The following is a 21,900-nucleotide window of genomic DNA, read 5'->3' as shown; positions in this document are numbered from 1 at the left end:
ATATGTCTGTAACATAGGTCTTTCATTTTTATTATAAGAAATATAAATGTTAATTTGCAGTTTAATACGTTGCTTATACAAATACATTTTATTTCAACATATTTTATATTTAAAATATATTTACTGAGTGTAGCAATACAGTTTGCTAAAACCGAAACATTCATACACAAACAGAAACGCCTGACTGTAACGTTGTTTTTATAAAATATTAGGGCATATAAATGTTCATTTTCAGTTTAAAACGTTGCTTATACAAATAGCCTACATTTTATTTCAACATATTTCTGTCGATTTTTACTCAACTCAGTACGGCAATACAGTTTGCTAAAACATCATCATTCATTCACACAGAGACGCAATTTAAATTTAAACTGTCTTTTTGCGAGCTGTGGTAAACAGTGCGCATCTCTGCCGTTCATTCATTCATAAACAGAAACCCGATTCATGTGAGAAGAAAAAAAAAACTTACAGTATTCCTCAGCTCGCTCCTCGATATACCCGCACTTCTGAGGTACTTTTTTCATTATTGTTATTCCTCACAGCGCTACGAGACGGTGTTAAAGTAATGATCTGAATAAACTTGTGTTTCTCGAGCTGATATGGGGGCGTTCACAGGATTGCGCGGATTGCCTCATTCATTTGCGTTTGAATAGCGCGCGCTCTCCGTAGGCGGAGTCACATTACATTTGAATTAGTTGTAATGAGGTCGACTGGAATTGCTCTCTTTTAATACAGATTTCACAAGATGAGAATATTTGTTTTTTATATAAATTACTTCATTTAAGAGAAGAGAATTCAAGCTTCATGCCTGTATGTCTGTTTGCCTGTTTGACTGAGTATTCGCTGAGTGATTGTTCATTTTCGGACGCGTTTCAGAATGGACTACACTGACAGATAGAAGGCAGAACTCGCATCACGTTTATTTTTCTTTATTTGGCAAAAAGCACAACACTTTGTTTTTATTGTGAGTATACACATAAATAATACACATTTAACAGAATCGATTGATGTATGAAACTTGCTTGTAATATCAAAGTCCACAGAGCAAAATTAATTTCTTTTGAACTGAACTGAAAAAAAGCGAGCTGTTATCGCCGGCGATACCGTCGACCTCAGGGGGTTAAAACACACTGAAGCAGCTTTTGTGGATAGTTTGTGTTCTCACTGTGAGAACATGACTGTCTCAGTGTTGAGATCAAGACTCGCCTTCATTTGCGAAGGTGGAGTCCTCATTTCTACACCGCACTCTCGGGTGCCGTGTGAGGTGAGTGATTATAGGAAAGTGATGGAGTTTCCGCCCGGTAACCATTCCTCACAGAATGTGTACTCCTCACGATTCCATCACACCGATACCGAAGGATTCCGGAGTTCTCTGACGATCACTGCATCGGAGGGTGAGCTGTACTCTGGAGAGGATGATTCACCCACATTGCTCACTTCGCGGAGTACAACGTTGCCTGAGTCGGATCCACAGTTATCGGCTATGCTGAAATGGGCCGCCGTGGCAGTCGGGCTCGAGTGGAACCCTCCACCGTGTCCCGCTCAGTGTTGTGGTTGCTTGATTGGTTTCTCAGGGCCGGTTGGGCAGATTCTCAGCCCACCTCCCGAGTACCTTTCTTTCCCGAGGTGCATGGAGAACTGACCAAGTCATGAATGGCACCTTTTACTGCTGAAAACGACCTGGATAGCTTCTCCCCTCACTATCCTTGAAGGAGGAGCAGTGAGAGGTTACATGGCTGTCCCACACACAGTCAGGGAGGAAGAGGAGCAGGACTTATTGGCCCAACCGGACCTGGTTTTCCGAAATCGTGCTCCTCTCGTCAGCCCCTCTCTGGCCCATTCCTCTGAGGGAGGACCTTCTATCTCAGGGACGAGGAACCATATGGCACCCACGTCCAGACCTCTGGATATTTCAGGTCTGATTTCAAGAGGTTCTAGGGGGTCTACCACAAGCAGTCGTGGAATTTAGCCAGCTAACTATCATATTATTTTGAGACCCCAGCCTGGATATGTGCCAATGTGATAGTCCAATCTTGATTAGGTCATTGTGGCTGTACTTGTTCTTAAGACCTTGACATGGGAATGTTACGAAAAACACTAACGAGAAACATACATAAATGACAAAACATTCTGTGACAGCAGAGGCCAGCAGAATGAATCCCATCCCATCTTGGTGTATGAATCCCAAGATGTACCTTGTCCCCCGGGACTGGGAGCTCACTCCACACGGAGTGCGACACCTAACACGTTCTCTAGGTTCTTTAGCCTATGTGTCAAGCCAGTTGCTTCCTGTGTGTTCTCTTCACATAGAAGCCAGTAACACAGTTAAGCACACAGTTCTGCTTGAGAATCCTACAGAGACCGCATTTTTTTACAGTGTGTTCAGGAGACAGGCAGCTAGCGGATAGTGAGATGTTTGCTGTATGTGACAAAAAATGTTTTGGCCTAAAAAACGCGTGGCATCACTTAGAGCACCTTTAATATATTTTATTTTATAATATTATATTTATATAATTTAACAGCTTATTTTCTGTTTACTTATTATTCTGTTCTGAGTACTGTTGAAGGATTTGTTGTGGAATGAGAGGAAATAGCCCAGGCTATGTTTGTAATGTTTGTAAATATTTTGTTTTATTAGCCAGTTATCAATAAACATATAAATTAACCTCGCAATTGGGCAAACAATTACATTAACCGTGTTTTTGGAGTAAGATCAATATTTATTTCATGAGATTACTTCCTCTTCTTGGCCAGGTTCTGTTTCCCCATGTCGTAAACTAGGGGCGAGGCTTATAAACCGTGAATATTTAGGGGTGTGATATTCAATGACGATTGTTATCAGCCGCTACATTTATCAACGTAAGATGATTTTTGCGCTTGGAACTGCGCTCGTTTCTACATTAGATTGATAAATGCTACCCATTATCTTAACCCTCTGCGGTCGACAAATGCGCCGGCGCATTTTGCTGGATTTTATTCACATAGCAGAACAATAAACTTAAATTACACAGAAAAAAGAAATATGAAAAAAGAATCTGTGATATTTCTACTTTTGTATGTGTCCACTTACAATCAAATCAAAACATTCTGCTTTTGTTAAATAAAGAAAATAAACAGGGTGTGCTTTCTGCCTCTCCATCTCGGTGAACTTTTTTTTCTTGAGCACGTCTATAAACTGAAACAAAACTCAGCGAATACTTGTCACACATTTATGAGCCATATATCTTTATAAACATTTAAGTGTGTACTTTTAAATGATTGGATTCAAACTGAAAACAAATATTCTCTGTTTAATTAATTTGTATAAAACCAACGAGATGTCCAGTATCTCAAACGCTTGCTCATTATTTTTAATTTGACCACGCCCACACGCGCAAAAGAGATGGACATGCAAATCTCCACATGGAACATGAACACGCTCGTTACCTCAAAAACAAAGCAGCACCAAACTTCATAAGTCTCTGCTTTTCGTCGAGTTTGAAAGACGTGCCGTGAGCTTACATTGGATTTACCTCAGAAGAAGAAGAACGCGATTTGAAGACAAGAAAGATGTAAGGTAAGAAATTCTTTATTAGTTAATGTTATTGTTGCATAAACTTATAGATATATGGTGAATATTATAATATTTAGACCCGTGTTTGCTGTTAAATACTGTGTTTGTGGATATCTACTCAAACGTAGATATGTATAATATGGTAACCATAATGTTTCATATTTTGGAGCATGCTGCGCGTTTGAATGTATCATATTTTGGAGCGCGATGTGCGTTGAAAAGCAAAACGCACCAAACATTAGGCTTCATGTTTTTACTCTAATCTCATTTCATATTATCATAACGAATGGAAACATTTGAAGTAACATGATAATCAATATATTTTTATCTAGCGTAGCTGTTACTCAGTCTGAAATGTTGCTTTTGAAAGATTTATAGGCTGCTATAGGTTATTGTTATTATTATTTTATGCAGCACTGCATGTAGCCTATGCCTACAAGGCACAACAAACCTGTTCATTATATATTGTTGGAAACATTGTGCAGCCCTATAGTTTCTCTTGATATCAGCATGTTCACAGTTTTCCTGCTGACTTCAACATTCACATGAGTCTCTGTACATGAACATGGTAAAGTGAAAATCAAACACCTTGGAAATGAAAGGTATGTACAATGTTTTTAGGAATGGCACAAAGTCTCTGTCTTTGGATCATTGTTTTCAATAATGTGCTTTTTATCATTTATTGTGTATCTTTGGATTATGTTGTGTTGTAAATAAAACCAAACAATCAAAAAGCCATTATTTTTTTTAATCTCCTCATCACCTTGCATCTTTGTGCAAGGTTGCTCAGAATGACAGGGCCTGATAGCTCCTAATAGCGCCATTAGGGGAGGGTATTTGTCTTTCTCAGGTGTGAAAAGCCATACATATGCAGGATGTGTTTACGCCTACTCACATAAAGCTTTCTTACACAAAACACGTCTTACAAATTTTAAATCAATATATTGTCTTATCTGAATGAGCAGTTAGGATGATTTTCACATAGTTTTGGTGCAAATATTCTAGGCTACATGATACAATTTTCTAGCCTGGCTCCGCCCTCCTGCGTACTTCCACTCAATTTTATTTCCCTTCAGTACTACGTCTGGGATTGTGGTGTATTCTTTGGTTTTCTCCAATAATTTTTTACCGGTCCAATCAGCGAACAGAGGGAGTGGCTGAGAACGATGACGTTAAGGTTGTGCTAGTTTGAGTGTAGGGTTACGTCACGACTGTAACGACAATGGGAAGAAACCAACCACAGACTAATTTTCTTCCAGAAAATTAATTCAAACTCTCTACTTCCTGCCGAAACACTGACTGATTGAGAGAATCCCACAATTAAGAGGTCCCATGATACAAACAGATTTCAGCAGGAAACACTCATGACCTCAGGGCTGTCTCAAGCCCATACACTATGCACACCAAGAGACATACACCTATCAAAGTCCATAAAACTCACCATCCCGGCGCCAGAAAGTCTGCAAAAGACCTTTCTAATGACCAAACTAACGGAAAAGCTTGTCAATATGAGGGGTTTTTTAAAAGACAGATTGGTTCAGAAATGGCACAACAACATTCCTGACCCCTCCCCCGTTGAGACCTCTGAACAAACAAACAGTTCTTTCTCTCTAAACCAGAAAACTGAGATTCTTCCTAGAGTATACGTAAAACTCATTCAAGAACAATTTTCAACGGACTTAAAAACATCATACATCATTCTATGTGTTTCTACAATACATGTGTCCATTTAATATGCTTTAATCCCATATAATTCATGTAATTGTTATAATTATTAGATGTGTGAATGAAAGTGTGTACTGTTTCATATCAATGCTATCTTACGAACACAACTAGCAAGATGGCTGGAATTAAATCTGTGTAAAATGTTTCATATTCTGATAATTAGAAATCATGGCTAAACTGTAGCCTCTGTTCTCTCTGCTAGTAAGGAGATCCCAGATAACGCATGTTTTATGACTTTGCAAACAAAGCAGCAGTCATGACATATTTGTAGGAGTAGCCTAACAAACCTTTTTTGTTTAAAAAAAAACCCTTTAAAAACCAGCACAGAGCATTGGGGAAAAAGAGTTCTGTTCTGATACAGAAGAGGTTTCAACGAGTGCAGAACAAAGACGGAGACGGCAGACGATGGTTTAGTAACCATGTAACGTTAACAGACGAGCAGATCAACCCAAATTAAGATCAGATGGGTTAGATTTCCGTATCTCATTTTCTTTCTTTCTTTGTGTTATTCTTTCTTTTCCGATTGAAAGTCTCGGTTAAGTTAAGTTTTGCTGCAAAGTTTCGGTCCACGATACACGGCAACGCACGCTTTCAACTTAAAAGACCTTCAACCATCCGGCATCCACGCCACAGACATCTATCCTGGCACGAGGAGACCATAACCAACGAACAAACCCCCTTTGACGCTCACCAAAGGAATTCCCAAAAGCAAAAGCAAAGACGCAAGTACCTCCAGACTAAAACTGTACTGGTGCATTGATATAAATTTAATAGCCTGCCTAAAATGACAGAAGGGTTGAATTAATGCTTGATGGTTCGGTCAGGTTATGTCTTCTAACTAAGTGCATAGAATCTTGAGTTTTCATCATCTCACTCTTAAACTCATTTTTTTTCAAACTCTTTCTTTCCCACTCTCTTTCTTCAGCAACCTGTATGAATGTGTGTGTGTATGCGTGCGCGTGTGTTTGTGTTAGACATTAGTTGTTAGAATAATCAATAGAGTCTTGTTTGTGTTAGTTATGTGTTAGTATATAATCAATAAAGTATTGTTTGTATTTGAAAAGAGATTGCTTGTGTATGTTCTTATCAAATTTATTGTCTTGAACTTCGATCAAAGTTACCTGCTTTTACCCTTGATTATTTCTTAATTTATTGTTAGCTGGGGATTCTTCTTTCCTGGCCAGGAAGATATTATATTTCCTAGAGTTAATAACTGTTTATGCTTTCTGTTCATTGGATGAACTGATGGACTAATCATACTATTGATTCTGCTACAGTAAATTCTGAAAATAATTTAATTATTAATTATTGATCATAATTCGTTATGAATAATAATTAATTAGATTTATACGGGCGTATAAACGCTACACGACCAAACATTAGCGATTGGTTATGGCAGATCCAGAGTGACTCTGTCGAAGTTTAAAGGGTAACTAAACCCTAAACCAACTTTTTTTATTTAATGATCTGTAAGAATCAGGCTTTATTAGTGCTGTTCATTGATTCGAGTAACTTTTTTGACATTTGGGTATAAAGTGTTTTAATTTTACAATATATGGTGTAAAAACGTCTGAGTGCTGCCCTCTTAAGGTTGAACGGTGGCTACTGCAGTTGAATTTTCCTATTGGATGTTGCGGTGGCAAGTGACGTAAAAGGTGGCAGGTGACGTAAGCAGGTTCCAGCTCAACCACGCCCCTGGTACGAGCTCACCACGCCCTTGGTATCAGCTAGCGTAGATTTATCTGTGTACAGTGGTCAGGAGGGTACGTAGGTGTAGTGTTGCTGGTTGCAACAACATTGCTGGACTGCATAACTTTCCAGCAGACTTGGAAAATAGGCGCCAGTGTTTGCATGCACTTGGCCTGAAAGACCGTGAGTGTGAAACCTGCATTTAACGCAGGATTGCTTCTCCAACACAATAGAGGTGGAAATGGGCTTCTCCACACAGCTCGCGCTGAAAAGCGACGCAGTGCCAAACGCTGCTCCTCCTGCATGGACTCCACCACCGCAGCGGTGCCTTGATGTGAGTGATCATATTTAATCAAAATTTATGGTTAGCTAAAGTTATTCCTCTGGGGTCGACAAACGCGTCGGCGCATTTTGCTGGATTTTTTCACATAGCGGCAAAATATGAATATGCCTATAGAGAGCGCGCGCTATTGACATCAACTTGATAAAATCAGAGAATGACGGGCTCTGATAAAACTCATCAGATGCATGTACTTTACGTCGTCTTGCGACCCAGTGAGCAAACTCCATTTTAGAGAGTCTGACAGCAGGTCTCAGGTGCACGCCCCCCGCTCACGGTTCGTCCCCTCTCTCTCCGCTGGGGTCTGCCCACTTTTCTAGCATTTTTCAAATATTGACAGTGGGTGGAGTCAGGCTCTGACCAGGGGTTTAGTTACCCTTTAAAACTATTGGATCTGCCCAGAGTACCCACCTACAAGGAAGTTAACGCTTGTCAATGGAGAGAGGTCAGACTCTCAGTACAAATAAAATGTACGAGAGTCTGGTAGAACCAGGCTAACAATTTTCAAAAGTCTTGTGAAGAAATAATCAGTATGGGTTTCATAGCCTTATTTCAGTGACAATTGTTTTTTTTTTGTATTTTCACAAACCATGCATAAATGTCATTATCTCAAAACTACAAACTTTTACATACATGCTGCTGACATATTGTAGCAGAGTTTGTGCTTAATACAGTGTAATCAGTCTTTAGCCATGAAAATGTCACAAGTAACAGAAATAAGCACAAATGTCAGAGCATGTCAGAACACCTCCAGGGCCCAGAAAACAGCTCAGACCCCAGAGGGTTAACAGTTATCAAATGTTCTTGCCAAGCAAAAAATGGTTAGCATTTCCTTTTGTAAACAATAATGTGATTCATTGGCCAAAAAAAAATTGACTGATAGGATTATTTATATGTACAAGATTTATTTAGATATTGCAATATATTTTTATTGAGAATTATTTTGTCCTTGACAATCGTGTAGTGAAAAATCTGTTATTAACCTAATCTAAATAGGCTGAAATAAAGGTTGTGAAATGAACGTGTCTATTGAAGAGAGAACAGAGATAGAGACATATGAGGCATAAATTGCAAAGTAAATTGCTTTGAGTTTTGTTAGCAATAAAACAAAGTTGTAATCAATGTACATAAAATGTAGCAATACAACTGCGTTAAAAAGGATAATACAATACATTTATATGAACTTATTTCCATTGTGGTCCATGATTTTAGAGTCATTCTCACTAAATCACATACAAAAAAAAAATAACTTCACAAAAATACACATACAATCAGTGTTGTGCATGAACGCGTTCAATGAACGACGTTCACTGAATGCGTTCATATTTTCGCCGAACGCTGAACTGAACGAATCACTTTTCATACAATGAACGTGACCGAGAGCGGCGCTCACTCTGGCAGGAATGAGCAGCACGCGCAGTTCACGTTCACGCTCATTTGAAAAGTCAGGACAGGTTTTACGACACTGTTTACGGCAAACACCTTGATGGTCCAGCATGGCTAGTGCTAGTACTAGTTCACGTGATTCAAACTTAGCTACTGCTGAAGCCAGTTTTGAAGAGCACTTAGCAGAGTTGTATGTACAAACAAAGGAAGACTCAGACGGAAAAAAACTTACGTTTTTGTGCAAACTGTGCCCACTGGGACTAAACAAACAAGTACGTACGTCAGCCACATCGAGCTCAAATTTGAAGCGACACATCGAGTTACGGCATCCGAGCTATTTTGGCAAATATCTGTGACTGAATGATGAACGCAAGAAATCATTAACGAAGAGAGGACCGCCGCCAAGCACACCCACCCAAGTTAAGCTCACTGCATTTAGTAAAGGACCTGCTGTTTCCTTCGTTTCCCAGCAACAAGTGGACAAGTTTGTATTGCATTACATTGTGGGAGATCTGCAGCCTTTGAGTAAGGTCGAGAAGCCATCGTTCATCAAATTAGTGACAGGTTTGCAGCCATCCAGGCATGTGCCTTCAAGAAAGCAGGTACAGAAACTACTGAACAATGCATTCCAGGAGAATATTTCTGACTTAAAGAATGAACTCTCTGAAGTTGATGCCGTATGTACAACAGCAGATTGCTGGACTGCAGTGAATAAAGCGTTTTTAGGCATTACTGTTCATTGGCTCAACAAAAATAATATCTCTCAGAGAAGCTCTGCAGTGCTTGCATGCCGTTGTGTTCGAGGAGCACACACACATGATGTTCTCGCCAAAGCATTGTCAGAGGTGCATAAAGAGCTCAGAATCCAAAACAAGATTGTGTGCACTGTGACAGTCAATGCTTCTAATTTTGTGAAAGCATTCAACTGTTTCACAGAAGATTTTCCCACTGCTGATAAAGATCCAGATCCAGATGTTGACAGTGATAATGCAGCAACTGAAAATGAAAATGAACCAGGATCTACCTCGCCTCCTGCTGTAGATGAAGAGGATGACATGGAACCTGAGCCTCTCTCAGCATTGGAAGACCCCCATCTTCCCCCTCACAGAGGGTGCATGGCTCACACCTTAAATCTTGTTGCCAAAGACACAGAGAAGGTAACTGATAAACAGTACAAAACACTGTCGAGGGCTGTTTTTGCTAAGGCATCTGCTTTGTGGAACCGGATTAAAAGAAGCCCCTAAGCTTCAGATTTTATTGAGGGAAAGCTTGGGATTGGTTTTGTGTTCCCAAATGATACACGGTGGAACTCTTTGTATCTTGCTATGAAGCGACTGTCTCACATAGCAACATTAATTCCCCAGGCAGACACCAATGAAGCTGCTGATACTGTCACTCCTGCATATGACAACCTTATCCTGCATGCTGTCTGTGATGAGTTTGGCTTTAGGCGGTTCTCTGCAGAGGAAATCAGCTTTATACACAAGTTTGTGGATGTAATGAGGGCCCTAGCATCTGCACTGAACATCCTGCAGGGAGAGAAAAACGTCTTCCTCAGGTATTTGGCTCCGACCATTGTACAACTACAAAATGATATGAATGGCCTGCTGGAGGAGAGCACAAAGCCCACTGCTGCACAAGGTCTGATTACATGCCGTCCTCTCATACTAAACATCCTGCAGTCACCGAAAACAAGTGTTGAAGCCATGCTTGAGAAGAAGGAACACATATTGTCAGCCATGCTGCTGCCAATATTCAAGCTCAACTGGGTGGAGGATGAGGAAAAACGGCCAAATATTCAGGCCCAGGAGAAACAGGCTTGGTGATGAAAACTTTGAGAAGCAACTGCTCTTGAATGCAAACAGAAAGCTTAAAGAAGTTTAACTTCTTGGTTGATGTATTGGACTAGTAATATCCACTGTAACTCTTTTGTGGTGCTATAAGAGTGGGACATCTTGTAAAGATGTTCCAGCATGACAAAAACTCAGGAGTCAACCTTCTTTTTTTTCTCAAAATGTTTACGTTCAGTAAGTTATGCTGCTTGACTTTTGCACTTTGAAGCCCATGACTCCTTTCTGTACAGATAAATCCAGCATTTGAAATTGAATGCTATGTTTGTTTATTAGAGCTATATGCTGTATAATTTTCAGTTTTCAGTATTCAATTCATTTGGACAAATATAAGTCAGGAAGAGTTAGAAAAAAAAATATTAATGAATGTAAATGGCATTGTCTTTGTTTACTCACTGTTTACTGTCTTTTGAGGATGCTAGAATGTGTTGGTCCAGTATTTCACATTGAGCAGGGTAAGGTCATCTTAAGTTAAGTTGTTCAGCTGCTAGCTGTTCATTTTCTTTAGACAAATATAATCAGGAAGATTGTTTTATTATAAATGAATGTAAATGGCATTTTCATAGTTTACTCACTGTTTACTTCCTTTTGAAGGTGTGAAAATGTGTTGGTTGAGTATTGTACATTGAGCAGGGTAAGCCCAAGCTAATTTGACATTACAGTACATGACTACTTTGGTCTGGTTTACATAATTACTGCCGTTCAGAATATGCTGGATTTTTGTCAGTAGACTGATCTTTTCCCCATGAACCTGAATATACCTTTTTTTTAAGTCCTGTGTAATTTGGTTCATGCTGGCTAAATAAAAGTTTCACTGAACATACAGTATACCTTGACTGCACCTTGTATTTTCCAATTTCTACATATCATGATTACACATTATTTAAGGGGTAAATATATTCTCTATCTCAACATTATTTTTCTCCTGGCTATAATAATTGTCTCTTGTTTATTGGTACAATAATTTTGATTAGTTTTGGAGTGGCAGTGATTTGCAGCTGGTAATGGATGGTAAAGAGGTTATATTGAGTAAGATAGTGGCCTATCTTAAAAAGAATTTAACAAATGAACATGAACTAGTTCATTTTTAGATATGTGAACAGTTCATTTAAAAAAAAAAAAGAACTATGAACATGAACTAGTTCATTATCATCTATGTGAACTGAACTTTGAGCTAGTTCTTTTTAAGTATGAACTGGCACAACACTGCATACAATCTATTAAGACATCCTATCTAAAAACAATATCTTCACTCTCATATTAAAAACCCACACTATCCGTTAAAACCTTAAAGTCCAATGGCAATTTATTCCACTCCTGTATATGTGACCAGTCACGGAAAGTAGGGACACAAGTCGGTTCTGGGGCATTTTGAGTTATTCACATATTCTGAAAGTGTAGTATTCAAGCTTTCCAACGATGTATAACACATGGAAATCTGATAATATTTGGAGAAGTTGTGGCCATTTGAAGGTAGGCACTCAAAAAAACTGAAATGGTAGAAATCTGCTTCTAAAGATTGGCAAGTTCTCTCGTATGGGGTGAGATTTCGGTCACAATTCTGCGCGCGCAAGATCACATTTTGAGCGTGCAAAAGGGCATTTCGCACGCGCGTAAACTGAGTTTTGCGGAGAAATGTTCGTCTCGCAGATAAGAAAATATTGCGAGCGAACGAAAATCAATTTTGCATTTAAAATAAGTATTTGGATGTGCGCGGACGTTCTCTTTCGCGTGTGCAAAGTTTCACTTTCTTGCTCCTTTCATACCAGCCGTGAGCGCTCTCTAAGCGCAGACGGCTCGCTTGCTCAACACAACCCAGCGTTACAATATGCCATAATTCCAGCCAATCAGAGATGAGACTGCTAAATTCTGATTGGCTGGCTTGAAAACCAATCACAAGACTCCCTGCATCACCGACTGCGGAAGAGAACTAGTGCAGTTGAGTTTATTATTTATGAAAAATATTCAAAAACTTCACTGTAATTCACTGTATTGTTGGCAAATTCAGTTCACACATCACTGCTGTCCTGATGGTTATACTACAAGACTTATTTTGGGAAAAATATAGATTTTAAATTGTATATACAATTGTACTGTAAATGTATAGTTTTTTTATGATTTTTATGAAAACTATTCAAAAACTTCACTGTAATTCACTGTATTGTTGGCAAATTCAGTTCACACATCACTGATGTCCTGAAGGTTATACTACAACACTTATTTTGAAAAAAAAAAAAAAATTAAGTTGTATATTCAATTGTAAATTTATGATTTTTTTAATGATTTTTATGAAAATATTCAATAACTTTGGACATCAGTGATGTGTGAACTTAATTTGGCAACAATACAGTAAATTAGAATATTTTTCATAAAAATCATAAAAAATCATAATGTACAATTGTATATACAACTTAAAATATATTTTCCCCCAAATAAGTGTTGTAGTATAACCATCAGGACAGCAGTGATGTGTGAACTGAATTTGGCAACAATACAGTGAATTACAGTTATGTTATTGAATATTTTTCATAAAAATCATAAAAATTATACATTTACAATTGTATATATAATTTAAAATATATATTTTTCCCAAAATAAGTGTTTTAGTATAACCATCAGGACATCAGTGATGTGTCAACTGAATTTGCCAACAATACAGTGAATTACATTGAAGTTTTTTAATATTTTTCATAAATAATAATCATAAAAAATACGCAAAACAATATTTATACAAAATAAGTCTTGTAGTATAACCATCAGGACAGCAGTGATGTGTGAACTGAATTTGCCAACAATACAGTGAATTACAGTGAAGTTTTTGAATATTTTTCATAAATAATAAACTCAACTGCACTAGTTCTCTTCCGCAGTCGGTGATGCAGGGAGTCTTGTGATTGGTTTTCAAGCCAGCCAATCAGAATTTAGCAGTCTCATCTCTGATTGGCTGGAATTATGGCATATTGTAACGCTGGGTTGTGTTGAGCAAGCGAGCCGTCTGCGCTTAGAGAGCGCTCACGGCTGGTATGAAAGGAGCAAGAAAGTGAAACTTTGCACACGCGAAAGAGAACGTCCGCGCACATCCAAATACTTATTTTAAATGCAAAATTGATTTTCGTTCGCTCGCAATATTTTCTTATCTGTGAGACGAACATTTCTCCTCAAAACTCAGTTCACGCGCGTGCGAAATGCCCTTTTGCACGCTCAAAATGTGATCTTGCGCGCGCAGAGTTGTGACCGAAATCTCACCCCATACTCTCGCTTCTGGGAATGACAATAGGGCTCATTTACATCTCATTTAGATAAGTCATACCCCCTGTAAAGCTCCCCTTCGCTACAATTAATTTTTTAAAAAGTACAAAGTACAAAAAAATTGTTTGTAAGATTCATTCGTCAAGTGCTAACCAATGAAAAGGTGTGGCTTCGCAAAAAAGCGCGATCTGGCGCCACTTTGCGTCAGTTAAGTTCAGGAGAAGATCAGCAAAATGGCTGTGTCTGCAGCTGCACAGGAAACCGTGTCCGACAGGCCCTGTGCATGTGATGATGATGATGAAGATAAGCATCCATGGCCGCATCTTTCGCCGATATTCAGTTTTACAAGCACCAAGGGTAAAAGCATCTACATGACATGCAAACTTTGTCTGCCTAAGAATGTGAAGATATCTTCGTTTCACAACTCCTCTTCTAATTTACGCAAACACATTGAGGTAAGTCATCAGCAAACTGGAAAGCTAAAGATGATTATATATGTAGGATAACTTAGTTATTGACCTAATTAATTTAGTTTTAATTTAATTTCATCAGCCTTGATGATACACGTGCAATGCTAACAAAACATATCCCAAATGATCTAACTTATGTTTTAATACAAAACACCATTTTAATCAACATTACTTCACCATATTCTAAACTTCTGTTTTTTTTTTTTTGTAGTTTCACCAAGTTCACCACAGCCTGTCACAGATTGCTGGGGATGGACAAACATATGTGCCAGGAAGGAAACCCCATATTTCCAGTTGCAAAACCAACCAAACTCACTGGTATGTTTTCACATAATGAACATAATGTTCAAATGTATTATATCCTGTCTTGATCAAAGCAGGCAAAAGGCATTCTGTTTTTTATCTTTTTTTTTTAATACAAATTCTAGATTGTATCGAAAATTTGACATTTCAGTGTCTGTTTATTTTCTTAGTTTGATCATGTTTTGGATGAGACCCAATCACCAGATGAGACCAGAAATATATATATATATATATATTTCATATTCTGGTCTCATAGTTTGAGCCTTGTCTGTGAAACTGGGGGTGAAAGTTATATGGAAAAAGTGAACAGTTCCAGTATATTTTGAATAGATATATATAAAATAATTATTTTATTTTATTTATATATTGTTTTATATAATTATTTTATATATATCTATTCAAAATATACTGGAACTGTTCACTTTTTCCATATAACTTTCACCCCCAGTTTCACAGACAAGGCTCAAACTAGTCCCAGACTAAAATGCATGTTTAACTGAAAGAAAATTACACTTGTGTATCTTAAAATATCAGTGCCATTGTTTCTTTTAAGATTCACAACAGTAATGTTTTTTCTAAGGCATATTTATAAAAGTCCTAATTGCACTAAGGCCTAATCATGGCATAATCTGAACCCTATCTTTGAAACCGGGCTTCAAAGTTTTACATATTAGTCCAGTGGTTCAGTTCAACACTTTGTTCTCTGGCTTTATATAGGCATAGACAGTGGCATTTAAAAAAATAAATTACACCTGCTCCCTAGTTCAGGTATGCTACTGTCTACTGCTGCAACATGGCTAAGTGCTTCAACACAGAGTTCATCTCTCTCTTTCTCTCATGTGTATAAAATAACTAACTTTTCCCCCCTTCTTTTTAAGCTCAATTGCAATAAAGATGGATCCGGGATCTTGGAAGCTTGTTAAAAATAAGGTATTGATTTCATGTTACAACAATTTTGATTTCTTTGCTATCTTTAGTGTATAAATAAAATGTTAGTTTTTCTTAGTTTTTTTTTTTTTCCAGGGTGTTCCAGCTCAGTTGGGATCTGTGGGCTGCAGTGTATTCATGCTTATGGTAAGTTATTACGGTGGTTTTGTTTCCCCATAACATTTATTTTACGGATAACCCAACATCCATAATAATTATCAAAAGACATCAGGCTGATCCCAATGAGTTTTGTTTTTCAGGTGTGTGTGTGTTAAGGTTGGTGATGTCACTAGCCCAGGAGGAAGCTTGTGTAGTCCCCACCAGTTTGTTGTAGTCCTTAAACTGATTTTTGTAAAAAAAAAAAAAAAAAAAGTCTCCCTTTGCTTTGAACTTTTATCGTCGTAACTTATTCATATTGCAGATATTGTTTATGCTCTGACAGCAACATTACTCTAAAGTTTCTTTTTCTAACATCTGTCTTTATTTATTTATTTATTTTCTTTCTTTCTTTTTCTAACGTCTGTCTGTATTTCTTTTTTCTTTTATTTCTTTCTAACTTATCTATCTTTTTCTAACATCTGTCTTTCTTACTAATCTTAAGGTTACAGGGGTTAAACGTGATCTGATTCACAGAATTGTACTTTTATGTGTATTTCTTTAAAGTGAACATTATCTGTACTACTTTTGGAGGAACTGCGATTCCATTGTGTTTTTGTGTGTGTGTGTTGAATGCTCTGTGCAGGTCTTATGATATGCAGCAGCTGACCCCAAGACGCATGATGGAATATGATCTAAAATTATGTCCACACTGTGTATCACAACTGTTCAGATCCGATTTGTGTGTCCACGCAGCTCTTTGACAATACGGCAATGGTGTTGCGTTGATGGAGGGGTTTGCATTTGCAATATAAATGTTGTCTTATTTAAATTTTACAATATGGAAATGTATATCCGCCGCACTGGACCACTGCGTCTTGAGCTGCAGAACTGTAGGAGGCTGATATGCACAACTCTTTTTCCGTGCCGGTTTCAAAATACTTTTCAAATAATTTTCTGCTCGTCCGGCAGAAACACACAGCCTTGTTTCGGCAGCAACTTTCAGCATGTTCCCAATAACAACTTCTGATGTTTACAATTTACGTGGCGTGAGAAAGTCACATAAACCACGCGAAAGAGCGTTCAGACTTAAGTGGATTTCCTGATATGTGATTTGAATAGGATTTTAAACCACACATGGATGTAGCTTGAAACGGATTTCATGTGCTTTTTTTTTGGACTGACAATCTGAACGTAGCCAATGTCAGGGATACGAAATAGAAGGAAGAACTGCAGTAAGTTAAGGACTAACTTAGAGAAGCTAACTCATTCGGATCTTTACCACATATTAGCTTAAGTTTATCAAAATTTCGCACTCTTTCCTGCTTACTAAGTCCTTCTCTATATGATTTCGCAGCTTCCATGTGTTTTTTCCGTGGTTTAGACATCATAAATTAGTGTAACAATGTGTTCAGTAGTACATAAACAGTGCAATGCATGCCGTTGTTTACATCCGAGTACCTCCAATATGGCCGCGCATCCGGGTAACTGACCAAATCGTGACTTAGGTGAAAACCCTCTATTTGTTTAATGCTTATAAACACTCTTTGTCATGGGTTGTTCTGTAGTGAAACATGACATTGGGTAATAAAACATGACTTAGTGTGACTGGGCTGCTATTTCATTTAATAATTGAATAAAAACTTCACGTGATGATGATGTTCACCGCGTTTAATATAAGCTACTGTATGTGCAGCTCCACCTAGTGCCTGTAATGGAAAATGGAACAGGACATGGATTACACTGTATTATAAACTATAATACTAGGGCCCGGTTTCACAGACAGGGCTTAGACTAAGCCAGGATTAGACCATAGATCAATTAGGACATTTAAGTAATTTTTATAAACATGCTTAGAAAAAAACATTACCGATGTGCATCTTAAAACTAAAAAGGCACTGATATATTTTTAAGATCAGTCAGTGCAAGTTTATTTCAGTGGAAACAGCTCAGACTTACATTTTAGTCTAGGACTAGTCTTAAGCCCTGTCTGTGAAACCAGGGGTATAAGTACTAAAATTTAGTAATATTAAGTAATACAGGGTGGGCCATTTATATGAATACACCGTAATAACATGGGAATGGTTGGTGATATTAAAGTCCTGTTTGTGGCACATTAGTATATGTGAGGGGGCAAACTCCTCAAGATGGGTGGTGACCATCACATATACTAATGTGCCACAAACAGGACTTTAATATCACCAACCATTCCCATGTTATTACGGTGTATCCATATAAATGGCCCACCCTGTACATTTGTGTAATATGGCTGAAATATGGCTTTTAATATCATTTTATCTTGAAAAGAAGCCTTGGAAAAAGAAAAGAAAACCTACACAGTTAAGTTTAATCAAGTACCTACTGCACTATTATTACTATTATCAATTAATGAAATAAAAAACTGTCAGCAAGTAGGCTAGATTTTAGATGAGTGTTTCTCTTTCTCTGTAAATTATTAGCTTTAATTGTGAAAAATGCTATAATTGTACATAATAACATTTAATGAAGTTATCATATTTGTGATTAGAGAGAAAGCACCCACAGAAACTGCAAGATTATGAAGATTGCATTTCTCAGCGAAGTAAAAGAAAGGGAGACTTCATCATCTAGTTCAAGCAAGCAATGCAGAATTGATCAGATGATTTCATTAGGGGGAGCGAAACAAGTATCTCAGGCCACACTAGATAAGTTGGTCATCAACTTTATTTGTGACGGCCTTCAGCCATTCTCAGTAGTTGAACAACCTGCCTTCAAGACCCTGATTAACACTCTTCACCCCAGTGCAACTTTGATGTCACGACCAACGGTGCGTTTGAGAGTTCAGGAAGCAGCTATGCATGTCAAAAAAGTTATAACAGCTAAGCTTAGGAACGTGGAGTTTGTGTCAACAACAACAGACTGTTGGAGTGTGAGGCAGAGAAGCTACATCGGGGTCACTGCTCACTGGATCGACGACGAGACACTAGACCGGAAATCTGCTGTTTTAGCTTGCAAGCGTCTCAGAGGGCGCCACATATTCGATGTACTTGCATCTGCCCTTGATGATATCCACAGCCAATATCACATCCGTGACAAGATTGTCAGAACAACTACAGACAGTGGGTCAAATTTTTTGAAGGCCTTCAGAGTCAGGAAGAGACTAACGTGACAGCTGACACTGAGGCTGATGATGAATCTGAACATGAAGAGGAAACCGCAGAGTTTCATGACATGTACACAATTTTGGAAGCAGATACAGGTTTAGAATATCATGTTCCAAAACACCAGCGATGTGCATGTCATCTGTTGAATCTAGTGGCAACAGCAGATGCTTCTGCAGCTGAAACTCAGAATGTGACCTACAGAAAGCTGTCACGCTCTGCTTTTTCCAAGTGCCATGCTATGTGGAACAAAACTGCAAGATCTTCAACAGCTTCTGAGGTTGTGGATGCTGAATGCCACCAACAGTTTATAAGACCAAATCAAACAAGATGGTGTTCACTATACCTGGCTGTCGAAAGGGTGGTCCGTATAATTAAAGACCAAGGTGAGGAGGCGATTCGGAATGTGTGTGCGGCCTTCAAAATAAACATGTAAGTGTTCTTTTAGTTATTTTACTGAATAATTTGCCTTTATAAATCAAGGATATTACTGAAGCTTGATTTGCACATAAACATATATTTTAGGTTAAATCCAGCTGAGATTGCCTTTCTCTCTGAGTATGTAGCAGTGATGAAGCCTGTGACATCAGCACTCACTGTCCTACAGTCTGCGAGCAACACCCACATGGGATGATTGCTCCCAACTGTGTTCCAACTAAGGGCAAAACTGAGGAGAATGGAGGCCTCCAGTAAATCATGTATCCCACTGCTGCAAGCATTAGAAGATGGACTCCAAAAAAGATTTGGGGAAATGATGGAAGACCCTGAGCTAACTGCAGCTGCCATCCTTTTGCCAAGATTCAAGACTTCATGGACATCTGTCTTAATCTTTATGAAGAACTAAATTGTAAATTTGTTCAAGTTACTTTTGTAGTTAATATAGTTTATGTATAATATATTTTTATGGGGTTATCTGTAACTTTTGCTTATTTTTTCATGGTTCTGTAGTTAGTCTACAGTACACATCAGTTAGCTTCACAGTCTTTTTCTTGCACTAAACCTGAATTTACATACACCCCCCATTATTTTAGGGTTAGATTACATCCGGAAACATCTGAGAACATTCACAAACCAAGAATCCCAGCCCCAGAGATGTGAGATGTCGGATGAAGAGGACTTCTTTTCATCAATGAAGGCAAGCCCTCCAGATGCCACAGGTGAACTGCAGGGATACCTGGCATGCACTTCTGAAAACATGGAGCTTCTTCATACATTCCCATGTGTAAAGAAATTGTCTGTACGTTTGAATACAGGACTTCCTGCTTCGGCAGCCTGTGAACGTTTGTTCAGTTGTGCTGGGCAACTGTTCACTGCCAAGCGAGCTAGGATTGACTGTACAAACTTTGAAAATCAACTTCTGGTAAATCTGAATAAGGCATTTCAGGAATGAAGTGTATATTGTGTGGTTGAAATTTTGTTGTTTTGTTGAGTTTTCTGATAATTCTAAATATAGTGGCCTATAAAGCTTATATACAGCTTTTAAGGAGTGAGGCATTTGTCGAGGGGTTATATAATGTCTTTTTTTTTTTTTTACAGGTTAAATACTTAGTTAATGCCTTTTCAAGAGCCGAATATTTTGTTTTCAATAAATGTTTATTATTTATAACATTTAGTAGTTCAGTTCTTTTTTTTACTGTCTGACACTTATTATAAGTGGGTTGGGTATCGTTTCAATTATAGTGATTCTGCTTTTGCTTTCAAATTACAATTCTTATTGATTCCCAGTTTTGATTTTAATAAGGTAGGCTATATATTAGACTTAGATATCAAACATTTATAATGTGTCTTTTTGCAAAACATTCTGTTGCAGCTTAATACAATTAACAAAAATCAACAGCCTACAGAGCACTTAAATAAGGAAGTTTTGCCTATGGTTTTACCAAAAATACCACAGCAAAAACAACTAGACTACTAAATCATATAAATGTAAACATTATTAAAGACAAGTAAACAATACTAAAATAACAAATTAGCAATAACACAAATAAATGCTACTGAACAAACTGAAATCAAACGTAATTTAAAATTACATTTTTATTTTATTTAAAATAACACTGCATTGTTTTCTTTTTATTAAATGGACTATAGACTGCTGTCACTTCAAGATCAAATACACGCATCCAATATACCGACACTTGCGTGCTTTCTTTCCCAACTGTTCACACTTTGGACAAAACTGACTGCGTTTGAGGATATTTTGGCATAATTTTGTGTATATTTATGACCCATTCAAGCATAAGAAGATATAAAAGGTTATATTTAATATTTGTGCACTGTATGAGAGGTGACTCTGTGTGCGCGGCACTGAAAACAGTGCATAAGTGCTGAATTGAGTTAGTACTTTGTAGCGTAGTTACTTGACTAGTTTTCTAACAAAATACTTATTTACTCTTACTTGAGTCTTTTTATTTTTCAGTACTTCTACTTGTACTCAAGTGAATTATTTCTTAAGTAGCAATACTTTTACTCAAGTAAAAATTTCCAGTACTCTTTCCACCACTGATCTGCAGTAAGTACCTATAAACTTCCTTTATCAAAAAAAAAAAAAATAGCATATCTAGCTATAAATCTAGTTCTAACATTATTTTTTACAGGCCATACTTACACCACATAAATTATTATCTAGAACACAACCAAGATAATTGACTGTTCTATTTACAAGTACACAGCATCAACTTTGACTCCAAACTCATCTACCTTTCATACCTAATGTTTGTTAACATGACACTTTTGACATGATACATGACAATTTTAAATCTATATCTATCAGTATTTTATAAAGTAGCATTTACTAACCGTGAATGATGACGACGTAGATGTTTTTTGTTCCTCCAGTGAAAATGTGACTTGAGTTATGTTGAAACTCCTTTCAGTTCTGCATTTTCATTGAGGACTGTGGAGAGGAAGTTGTCTTCAGAACTCAGAAACCAAGGATTTCCTTTTATAGTGTCTTGACTCATGGGGTTTGTAGTTCATCTAATTTGTAGTCCTACACCTTCTACTCCACTACACAACCGCACAAGTTTGGAAACTCTTTTCAGTTCATTTGAGAAAAGGAAGCAAGGAATACAGTATAAAGCATTGTGATTTTGCTGTAATGACACGTCTGAGCTTTTCAGACCCATCCATTAGCGGCCTTTGTGAACTGCAAATGTTCTGGAAATTGTTTCCC

General features: G+C 37.7%; 1 protein-coding gene across 1 annotated transcript in view; it reads right to left on the bottom strand.

Moving 5' to 3' along the window:
- The window catches only part of LOC308689671 (NLR family CARD domain-containing protein 3-like), a 61,314-nt gene extending 39,709 nt beyond the window's left edge, over nucleotides 1-21,605 (bottom strand). Inside the window, exon 1 of the mRNA XM_081363505.1 lies at nucleotides 21,525-21,605. The gene's annotated coding sequence lies outside the window, so the exon portion shown is untranslated. The remainder of the gene's footprint in view (nucleotides 1-21,524) is intronic.
- Nucleotides 21,606-21,900: the final 295 nt, after the last annotated feature.

This window comes from Scardinius erythrophthalmus (genome assembly GCF_964197995.2).
Source record: "Scardinius erythrophthalmus genome assembly, chromosome: 4".
Taxonomy (NCBI): domain Eukaryota; kingdom Metazoa; phylum Chordata; class Actinopteri; order Cypriniformes; family Leuciscidae; genus Scardinius; species Scardinius erythrophthalmus.
This window is presented reverse-complemented; position numbering and strand designations above follow the sequence as displayed.